The sequence below is a fragment of the Bos indicus x Bos taurus genome, chromosome 23 (assembly GCF_003369695.1).
Source record: "Bos indicus x Bos taurus breed Angus x Brahman F1 hybrid chromosome 23, Bos_hybrid_MaternalHap_v2.0, whole genome shotgun sequence".
Classification (NCBI taxonomy): domain Eukaryota; kingdom Metazoa; phylum Chordata; class Mammalia; order Artiodactyla; family Bovidae; genus Bos; species Bos indicus x Bos taurus.
In genome coordinates, this window is record NC_040098.1 from 50,535,397 (window position 1) to 50,547,267 (window position 11,871).

Genomic DNA, 11,871 nt, shown 5'->3' on the forward strand with positions numbered 1-11,871 from the left:
TGGAGGGCCACAGTCCATGGGGTCGCAAGAGTCAGACATGACTTAGCACTATCTTTCTTTCTTTCTCCAGCCTCAGAGTTCCTTGCTGGGCTGACTGCCCAGCCTGGCCCCAGGCGTCTGTCGTGGGAGGCTGGGGTGCACTGGGCCCCCTCATGGGTGGGAGCAGTTTCCTGGCTCCCGCTGGGAGCAGCGAGGGCTTGGGTTGCCTTGGCCTCAGTTTCCCCTTCTGCCCATGAAAAGGGTTGGATTCAATCAATTTGTCCTCAAATTCTAGTTTTCTTTCAATGGTTTTATTCAAACTGGTTGACAAAAAATATAGTCACAACCCGAAAGGAGAGAGTTAGTTGGTGGGACTGTTCAGGACTCCAAGCCCAGGAGAGGGCATCTCAGTATCTCTGAGAAAACTGCTCCGAGGAGGTGGGAAGGAGAGTCAGGTGATATACAACAGACCCCTGTCTGTTCCTTCTCCATCGACTTCATTCCTGGGACCTGAGGAATGAAGCAGGCAGTCTGAACATCAATGATCAGGTATCAAATTAAGGAATTTAGTGTCCTGTGTATGGGACGATGCAAGCCTCTGGGCTCACAGAACCTCATGCACCTCGGCTACTGGGGCCAAATCCTGCTTCCCGTCCACCTTTGGGATGGGCAGGTGTGGCCGCCGGCCCCTTCGTGCTCCTCAGCAATCTCCTGACAGTGGGGGTGGGGTGGGGGCGGCAGCAGCCACTGGATCGCAGTTCAGGGGCCCTCATTCACACTTGGAGGCCAGAAATCCCTGACGGCTGCGGCATTTCTTGTTGATTGATATGTCAGGAGATCTTTTCGTTTCACAAAACAAAAATGTTGCAGGAAGGGGGACCCCTTCCAGGGCCCGAAACTGGGCTCTTGTGTAACACTCAGAAGTGAATTGTCCGAGGAGACACATGTGCTGACAAAGCAAGAGATTTTATTGGGAAAGGGCGCCCGGGCGGAGAGCAGGAGGGGAAGGGAACCCAGGAGAACAGCTCTGCCACGTGGCTCGCAATCTCGGGTTTTATGCGGATGGGATTAGTTTCCGGGTTGTCCTCAGCCAATCATTCTGACTCAGAGTCCTTCCTGGTGGTACGTGCCTTGTTCAGCCAAATGGATGCCAGAGAGAAGGATTCTGGGAGGTGGTCGGACACGTGATGTCTCCTTTTGACCTTTCTCGAACCCTTCCCGTTGGTGGTGGCTTATTAGTTCCGTGTTCCTTACCAGGACCTCCTGTCGTAAAACAACTCATGCAAATGGTTACTATGGTGCCTGGCCAGGGTGGACGGTTTCAATCAGTGTGCTTCCCCTAACAACAACACACCCTACGGAGCCTTGTCCACTCAGCGCCATGCCCTGCATGCCCAGCAGACCCTGCTCCCAGGGGATCACCGAATGGGACTCTCCCCGAGGCCCCTTTCAGCTCATAGCAGGCTGGGCTCCTGTGGCTGGAGCTTTCAGGCGGGACCCCAGAGGAGGCGGCGGCCTGGCGGCTCCTGTCTGAGCTCCGGAGCAGAGGCTCGGGACAGGAAAGAAGCACCGATGGCAACTGCACATGCTGAGGGCCTGGAGCCTCAGTTTACCTAAAATCGTGTTGGGGAAACAACTCCAGGGGTGTTTGCAACCACCCAGGCCCACCCTGAGCTGTGAGGTTGGAGTGGTAGGCCACATTGAGGTTTTTGCTGTCTTTTTTTTTCCCCAATGCGGCAAAAAGTGATAGGTTTTAAATACAGGCTCTGCATGATCTGATTTACACACTTGAAAGATGTACATTTTGGGGGCTAAGACTCATCACTCCCAATTCCAGGGCCTGGGTTCAACCCCTGGTTGGGGAAGTATATCCCACATACCTTGCAGCATGGCCAATTTTTTTTTTTTTTTTTTTTTTTTTAGTAAATTAAAAGACTCTAGTGTTAGGTTGAAGAGTAGATTGGGAGGATAAAGCCTAATGGAGGAAAAACTGCAAATGTATGAGCTTAATCACTAGTCTTACTGAGAGATGACAGGACACCCAAGAGGTCCTGTCCACACAGAACTCGGCACAGGAATGTCCAAGCAGCCATTCATTCATAGTAGCCCCGCGGTGGAAGCAACCCTGATGGCCACCAGCTGACCCGCGGATAAACACAATATATGAGTTATCCACGAACCGAAACTTCAGTTAAACAGTCGGGCGACCAGCAGGGGGAGCTCTCACCCCTGCAAGGCCAGGCGGACACGTGGACAGTCTGGTGAGGACCAGCCAATGAGAAGCTGGGGCCCTGTGTACTAAGCCTGCCCACCCTCCTCTTCCCTCTACAAAAACTGCTTTCCCTGCCCGCCGGGGCTTGCCCATGGCCGCCAGGCTTGAAACCTGCAACTGCAATTTTCTCCTGATGTTGAGTGGACTCATCTTCGCTGGGAAATACCTGGCAGTCTTTCCACGTTTGGTCAACCTTTGGGCGGCCAGTCCGGGGTCCAGGGAAGACCCCCGGCCGCTGAGCAGATAGGTGCAGTTCCCATCCTGAGCTCATCGTCACTCACTGCTTTTCTTGAGGACCCTGGATTTTGAAGGTGTGTCTTTCTCCTGAGCCCCATCTCCTTCGAGTTTTAAAGCTCTCCAGGTTTTAGTCAGGACGTTTGCTAAAGCTTTATCCTTTCTGGTCAAGGTCTTGTTCTGTGTGCAAGGACTCATTTGGCACTTCGGTCTGATTTGAGATCAAGCCCATCCAGCTGGCACTGCTTGCCTTCCTACCGTGGCTTTGGAACACGCCTTCACCCTGGCTCCTCTGGGACCAGACTGCCCCCTTAGAACTCCTGGTCTTGGGCTGTTTGAGCTGTTTAGCCTGTTTGAAAGTGACTCTCAGGAGTTCCCTGGTGATCTAATGGTTAGGATTCAGTGCTTTCTCTTCCAAGAGCCCAAGTTCAACCCCTCACTGGGGGACTGAGATCCTGCAAGCCAAGCGGCGAAAAAAAATAAAATTAGTCACTTACCCCTCTCTTCCAAACGAACCCAAAATCGCCTCTGGGGAACTGGATCCTCGTTATCTGGATACTCTGAGGGTGCCCCTCCCTCCTGCTTTGCTGCTGTTGTTCAGTCGCTAAGTTGTGTCCGACTCTTTGCAACCCCATGGACTCTGTCCCACCAGGCTCCCCTATCCATCACTCCCTCCCGGAGTTTGCCCAAGTTCACGTCCATTGAGTTGATGATGCTATCCAACCGTCTCATCCTTTGCCGCCCTCTTTTCCTTTTGCCCTCAATCTTTCCTAGCATCAGGGTCTTTGCCAGTGAGTTGGCTGGAGGAGAGAATGGCAAACCACTCCAGTATTCTTGCCACGAGAACCCTTTGAACAGTATAAAAAGGCAAAAAGATATGACACCAAAAGATAAGCACCCCCAGGTTGGAAGGTGTCCAATAGGCTACTTGGGAAGAAGGGAGGCCACTTACCAGTAGTGCCCTTCTCCTAACAGCCTCCTAATGCCTGTCTGATATTATGTCTTAAACCATTGTCCTTCTTCATGCACGTTTCTAACTAAATGGACTCACCTGACCAGAGGCAATTGAGGACAGCAGGAGCAGGGACCCAGCCCCTGGCAGCCCGGGGCCATCTCCATGGTGGCCCCAGACCTGGGGGCCTATCCCAGGCCAAACTTATTTTCTTAAAACTCAATTGGACAACGATTCCTCTAAAATTTCCAGAATTGAATGGAACACCTATTTCTATTGGTATTTTGAGGCTTCCAAATGTTGTCAGGAGCCTAAAACTGCCCCTCTGCAAAGTGAGATGTTAAGATTCACCGAGGCAAACAGACAATAAGAAAGCGGCTCCTGACGCCTAAGGCTCTTCCTGGCTTGTTTGTCTCAGCTCGGCCCCCAGCACCGTCCTCCTCCTCTCTGTCCCTGCCCCCAGCCCTCCTCTATACCCTCACACTCATTCTCTTGTCCAGCTTCCCTTTTTCTCTGAAATTCTGCCCATTCCCTTTTCCTCTAAACTGGTCCTTTTAAACTTAAGCTTCTGAAGACCCAGAAGCCAACACCTTTTTTGTGCTCCATGGACTTAAAGCTCAGCTGTCAGCCACAGCCAAAGACCTTCCTAAAGTAACCAAAGACCGCACTCACACATCTGCTGAGGAGTCTCGTACAGTCATGCAAACCTATCCACCGGATCTCTCAGGCTTATGTCAGCTAGTTCACATGCTTGTCAGTGAAGCCAGGCTCCACATTCAGTCTGCCACGAACCGGCAAGATCCTGAAGGGTCTCTAGGATTACAAGTGGGAGACCTGGCCATTAACTTACATGCTCGGACTTGGTCACTCACTCAGTGACGAAATCAGGCCATTCCTAGGACTTTCCCAAAGCCTGCTTTTGTTGTTTGTTTGTTGAATACTTTTTGATCTAGCTCGCTGCACCAGATCCAAGTCGCAGCACACGGGACCTTTGATCGTCACTGCAGCATCAGGGTTCTTTAGTTGCAGCCTGCAAACTCTTATCTGTGGCATGTGAGACCTAGTTCCCTGACCAGGGATTGAACCCAGGCCCCCTGCATTGGGAGTGTGGAGTCTTAGCCACCGGACCACCAGGGAAGTCCCTAGCAAGTACCTTTTTGCTTCTACTTGGGAAGAAAAACAACTCACCTGGACAGTAATGCCGCAGGATTTACTGTTTTCCTGTTTCTGGCAGATCCTAGAGGCTGACCTGTTCAGTACCAGGTTCCCCAGCGGTTCTGCTGTGTTGCAGTATGTGGGTGAAGTTGCCTCTCTGCTCTCCTTCTCAAGCCTCCGTACAGGAAGACTGCCTCCAGTCGCTAGGACTTTTAGCCTTAAAGGGACATAACGTCTGAGAAAAATTGCAGTTTGCCCAAAACCAGATTCCACGTTTAGGGCATCTGATATCAGAACCAGAGCCCCACCAAGGTCCAGATAGACTTCATAATGTCCCAGGTTTTCCCAAACCCAAAACCCAGCACCAACTGTCAGGTTTTTCTTGAGCTAGCTGGTTATTGCTATAACTGGATTCCAAATTTCTGTTTTGGCCAAACAGGAATAGCAAGAAGAGATAAGAAAGCCTTCCTCAGTGATCAATGCAAAGACATAGAGGAAAACAACAGAGTGGGAAAGACTAGAGATCTCTTCAAGAAAATTAGAGATGCCAAGGGAACATTTCATGCAAAGATGGGCTCGACAAAGGACAGAAATGGTATGGACCTAACAGAAGCAGAAGATATTAAGAAGAGGTGGCAAGAATACACAGAAGAACTGTACAAAAAAGATCTTCACGACCCAGATACTCACGATGGTGTGATCACTCACCTAGAGCCAGACATCCTGGAATGTGAAGTCAAGTGGGCCTTAGCATCACTACGAACAAAGCTAGTGGAGGTGATGGAATTCCAGTTGAGCTATTTCAAATCCTGAAAAATGATGCTGTGAAAGTGCTGCACTCAATATGCCAGCAAATTTGGAAAACTCAGCAGTGGCCACAGGACTGGAAAAGGTCAGTTTTCATTCTAATCCCAAAGAAAGGCAATGCCAAAGAATGCTCAAACTACTGCACAATTGCACTCATCTCACACGCTAGTAAAGTAATGCTCAAAATTCTCCAAGCCAGGCTTCAGCAATACATGAACCGTGAACTTCCAGATGTTCAAGCTGGTTTTAGAAAAGGCAGAGGAACCGGAGATCAAATTGCCAACATCCGCTGGATCATGGAAAAAGCAAGAAAGTTCCAGAAAAACATCTATTTCTGCTTTATTGACTATGCCAAAGCCTTTGACTGTGTGGATCACAATAAACTGTGGAAAATTCTTCAAGAGATGGGAATACCAGACCACCTGACCTGCCTCTTGGGAAATTTGTATGCAGGTCAAGAAGCAACAGTTAGAACTGGACATGGAATAACAGACTGGTTCCAAATAGGAAAAGGAGTACGTCAAGGTAGTATATTGTCACCCTGCTTATTTAACTTCTATGCAGAGTACATCATGAGAAACGCTGGGCTGGAAGAAGCACAAGCTGGAATCAAGATTGCCAGGAGAAATCTCAATAACCTCAGATATGCAGATGACACCACCCTTATGGCAGAAAGTGAAGAGGAACTAAAAAGCCTCTTGATGAAAGTGAAAGTGGAGAGTGAAAAAGTTGGCTTAAAACTCAACATTCAGAAAACGAAGATCATGGCATCTGGTCCCATCACTTCATGGGAAACAGTGGAACCAGTGTCAGACATTATTTTGGGGGACTCCAAAATCACTGCAGATGGTGACTGCAGCCATGAAATTAAAAGACGCTTACTCCTTGGAAGAAAAGTTATGACCAACCTAGATAGCATATTGAAAAGCAGAGACATTACTTTGCCAACAAAGATCCGTCTAGTCAAGGCTATGGTTTTTCCAGTGGTCATGTATGGATGTGAGAGTTGGACTGTGAAGAAAGCTGAGCGCCGAAGAACTGATGCTTTTGAACTGTGGTGTTGGAGAAGACTCTTGAGAGTCCCTTGGACTGCAAGGAGATCCAACCAGTCCATTCTGAAGGAGATCAGCCCTGGGATTTCTTTGGAAGGAATGATGCTAAAGCTGAAACTCCAGTACTCTGGCCACCTCATGCGAAGAGTTGACTCATTTGAAAAGACTCTGATGCTGGGAGGGATTGGGGGCAGGAGGAGAAGGGGACGACAGAGGATGAGATGGCTGGATGGCATCACTGACTCAATGGATGTGAGTCTGAGTTAACTCCAGGAGTTGGTGATGGACAGGGAGGCCTGGCATGCTGCAGTTCATATGGTCGCAAAGAGTCGACACAACTGAGCGACTGGACTGAACTGAACTGTATGTTTTACTAAAGAATAACAACCCAGGCCAATTGTATGGGAAGAATAGGACTACATAGACTGTAAGACCTTAAAGGAGAGTTTGCTGAACCCACCTGCCCTTGGGCATTCCAGTTATCTGATTCCCGGTTTCCTTTTTGTACAGGAAAAGGAAGAGAATGCCCTTGAGGTGTTACCCCCAAACCAAAGGACTACCACTGACCCGCAGGGCATCATAGCTAGCAGCTTCCGCTTGGCACAGGGGGCACCCTCTGTTGCCTGAGGGGTGTTCCCGCCACTGCCCTCTGGTTCTGGAGCTTTTGAAGGAGCAGAATTGGTGACAGTCAGTGTTGGGGCTTGAGACGGAGCAGTCCGGTCCTTGGACCCAGAAGTGTCGCCTGGGTGGACAGCAGCAGCCTGGAGCGAGGCAGGTCCAGACGGGGAGACACAGCTCGGGAGTCACGGGCAGGGAGGTCGCACGTGTGCCAGGAGGGCCCAGGCGTGCTGCCTCGCGTGGGGCTTCCGCAGCGGGCGGGCCCGTGGGCAGAGGCAGCAGTCGTCCTGAGGTCGACCACTTGGCTGCTGTCATGGAGATGGCCCGGGCTGCTGTCCGATTGGGCACCATCCTGCTTCACTCTGATGCCGTCTCCTCTAGCAGCTGCCCCTCAACCACTCTTCCCCACCCCTCACATCCCAGACAGGGCCCTGTGCTCACATGTTGCTTCGCTCACGTGTTCCTGTGCCCACCTGTGCCTGTGCTCACCTGTACCTGTGCCCACGTGTGCCTGTGCTCACCTGTGCCTCTGCTCACGTGTCCCTGTGCTCACCTGTGCCTGTGCTCACCTGTATCTGTGCTCACCTGTACCTGTGCTCTACTTGATACTGATGGTGAGTGGTTTCCAGCCTCTGTGCCCCACTAGGACAGGGGTTCTCACTTTTCTCTAAAGATGGTATTCACAGCCAGGCTCTGCGTACATGGCAGGCAGACAGATGGGTGGTTACTGAACTGGAGGAAAACTTTAGAGCTGGTCCACCCTCTTCACTATCTGAATCATCTTCCCCACCCCTGATCACAGGGTTTAAGCCCCAGTGACCAAAACCCCAGGTGCCATTCTGGGTCTGGACCTACAGTGAGACACACCCAGGGAAAAGGGCACAGGAGTGAATTTCACTGGCCTGGTTCCCAGTCCTGATTCTGCCCTGAGTTCACGGTTTCTCTCTTTTTTAAAAAAATCCAGCTTCAACTTCCTGAACAATTTCATTTTTTACTATTTTTTAAAAATAATAACCCATGTCCTAGAAGGTATGTTCACTTCCTGGCCCCCAGGTGGCGCTAGTGGTAAAGAATCTGCTTGCTGAGAAGGAGACACGGGAGATGTGGGTTCAGTCGCTGGGTCGGGAAGATCCCCTGGAAAAAGGCATGGAACCCCCTCCAGTATTCTTGCCTGGAGAATCCCAAGGACAGAGGAGCCTGGCGGGCTACAGTCCGCGGGGTCGCAAAGAGTCGGACGCGACTGAGCCACTGAGTGAGCTCTCAGTCTTGCCTGGGCTTCCCAGGTCGCTCATTGGTGAAGAACCCACCTGCCAGTGCTGGAGACGTAGGTCTGATCCCTGGGTCAGGAAGATCCCCGGAAGAGGAAATGGCAACCCACTTCAGTATTCCTGCCTGGAGAATCCCAGACAGGAGCCTGGCAGGCTACACTCCAGGGGGTCGCAGAGTCAAACACGACTGAGCACACGCACACACCAGTCTTGCCTAAAGAGCCCACACTTCCGTGAGCCTCCTCACAGGAGCCCCGCAAGGTGTTCAGGATGAACATCAGGGAAAAACTCTACTGCTTTCCACAGAAGGAAGAAGTAGCCTTTGGAAATATGCTTAGAGAGTTCTGTGCTTCACAAAAGCCCTGCCTCAAGGAAACTTTCACTGGAGCCTTGCCTCCCTGGGAATAAGCAGAGCCTCACAGTCCTGAGAAGGCAATGGTACCCCACTCCAGTACTCTTGCCTGGAAAATCCCATGGATGGAGGAGACTGGTAGGCTGCAGTCCATGGGGTCGCTGAGTGTCGGACACAACTGAGCGACTTCACTTTAACTTTTCACTTCCATGCATTGGAGAAGGAAATGGCAACCCACTCCAGTGTTCTTGCCTGGAGAATCCCAGGAACGGGGGAGGCTGGTGGGCTGCCGTCTATGGGGTCACACACAGTCGGACATGACTGACGTGACTTAGCAGCAGCAGCACAGTCCTGAGGGAGGGAAAGTCCCCCCCTGCAGCCCCTCCTAGCCCTCCGGTCTCACCTGAGTTGGGACGGGGGTGGGGTGGAGCAACTCACAGACCCGGGCACAGCCCCACTGCAAGGTCTAACAGACGTTTCACCACCACATCAAAGGGCACCACGTCAAGCACAGACGACAGTGGGAAGAACTGAGAGCCTTACCTAAGAGAAAAACTAGGAGAACCCAGAGAGGATGAGGGACGGGAAACAAGGACACAGAGGGAATTTCAGCCTCCCACACCTCCTGCTACAGCGGGAGAGCAAACACAGCTTAACTTCCAGCCATACAAACAAGCCTCACACTGAAAGCATATTTACTCATACCCAGGACATAGTGTCCCATCTTTCAACAAAAAGTAACAAAGTGTTCTACAAAAGGGAAAAACACAGCTTGAAAAGACAAGAGCAAGTGTCAGAACCGGACTCAGATATGGCAGAAACTGCAGCATGATTGGCTCAGGAATTAAAATAACTATGATTAACATGCTAAGGGCCCTAATGGAGAAAGTGGATGACCTGAGAGAACTCGCTCAGTCGTGTCCGACTCTTTGCGACCCCATGGACTGTGGTCCACGGAATTCTCCAGGCCAGAATACTGGAGTGGGTAGCCAGCCATTCCCTTCTCCAGGGGATCTTCCCAATCCAGGGATCGAACCCAGGTCTCCCGCATTGCAGGAGAATTCTTTACCAGCTGAGCCACAAGGGAAGCCCAAGAACACTGGGGTAGGTAGCCTATCCCTTCTCCAGTGGATCTTCCCGACCCAGGAATGGAACCTGGGTCTCCTGCATTGCAGGCAGATTCTTTACTGTCTGAGCTATCAGGGAAGCCCACTCGTGACAACAGGTGGGTAATAAAAGCAGAGATGGAAACTAAGAAAGGATCAAAAGGAATGCCTGAAATCAAAACTAACGTAAGTGAAATAGTAATGGCTGAGAATTTCCCCCAATTAATAAACACCAAACCACAGATGTAGGAAGCTCAGAGCGCTATGCAGGCAAATACCAAAAAAACAAAAACAAAAAACAAAAATCTACACTAAGACATGTTATATTCTAACTGCAGAAAAATCAAGGACAAAGAAACGCTTGAAGAAAGCAGAGGATACAAGTACCTTACCCCTACAGGGACAGGGATAAAATTTCACCTGATGTCGCACAAATCATGCAAGCAAAACTGAAAAATCCCTTCAACTTAGAATCCAGTGAAATTATCCTTCAAAAGTGAAAGGACATACACTTTCTCAGACAAACAAAAGCCAAAGGAGACACCCCCCAACCACAAGGGCCGGCAGACTGGGTCAGTGCTGTGCATGGGCTGCGCATGGGAATGGCTCAGGACTCACTGATGGCCTGAGCCTGACCAAGCGATGACCTCCTGGGCCACAGGACAGCCCCGCTGGAGGGCCGCATCGTCCACGGGAAGCCCCCGCCCTCAGCCCACCCACCCACGGCTGCATCCTTCCCCGGCCCGTGAGCTTGTGCCCTAAACCTCGGGCTCCGCAGCCCCCCAGGCTCAGGTTGTCCCTCTGGTTGGAGACCCTGTGTCTCTCGACGGTTCAGCCGTGGGAGAGATGAGACCACCAGCCACGGTGGGCAGCACTCTTCAGAGCTCCTTGTGAGTCAGCTTGTTTGCAGGCCCCCGAGTCCTCTGCACACGCGGGACAGGGTCCTGATCCCAAACTCCACCCCCTGACACCTGGAGGAAAATGGAGCTGTCCAGAGTGCTGGAATCGCTGAGCCTGGACGGAGCCCTGTCCAGCCCGAGGGGCTGTGCCCTACAGGCCCGGAGCACACAAGGGCTAGAGCCCCAGCTTCAGGAGGAGCCTGATCCAGGCCCAACAGGAGGGCGGTGGCTCCTCTGCCCTCCTCACGAGCTGGAGCGCAGACGGGGAGCGAGGCCTTCGGGCTGAACACCTGCCGTCTGCTGCAAACCCACCTTAAACTGGCACTAGCAGCACTTGGGAAGCCCAGACTTGCACATACTTATCTCCTAAATTGGGCTTTCCAGGTGGCTTAGTGGTAAAGAGTCCACCTACAATTCAAGAGATGTGGGTTCGATCCCTGGGTCAGGAAGATCCCCTGGAGAAAGCAACGGCCACTCCAGTGTTCTTGACTGGGAAATCCCACGGACAGAGGAGCCTGGCAGGCTACAGTCCATGGGGTCGCAAAAGAGTTGGACATGACTGAGTACTCATGCATCCATGCATCTTCTAAATTATTTAACTTCTCTTCCAAATCTTATAGTAAAATTGATGCTCCAGAACGTTGTACCACAAATATTCTATTGTGCATTCTCTCTGCATAGAATTGGGCTGTGCAGCTTCCGTTTGAGAAGTGTGTAGTAGTATAGTACTTGGAGTTGGTCAGAAAGATTAGATGGAAAAACGAATTATCACTGTAACTTCCAATAGCAACAAATTATTAAAAGCGGTTCCAAAAGGCTATTTTTCTTTCTTTTTTTTTTTTTTTTGGTTGCGCCCACTTCTGGGATCTTCATTGCCCCAACCAGGGATTGAACCCTGGCTCCAGCACTGAATACTAACCGCTGGATGGCTAGAGAATTCCCCAAAAGGGTATTTTTAAAAGAATCTTAAAAGTGGTTCTGAAGGACTCTTAAGGAGTCCTATTGAAGGTATTAGACACAAAGCTCCTTGACAGTTTGGGAAGGGGCAACCTGGGGCCCAGAGGAGGGAGTCTGGCCAGGGAATTCATTCCGGGCAGTGCACCTTTCCTGTATCCGTCAGAGAGCTTCGGCTGAGGTTCCGGAGGCCTAGCCCCGCCCCCAGCGCTAGCCCCGCCCC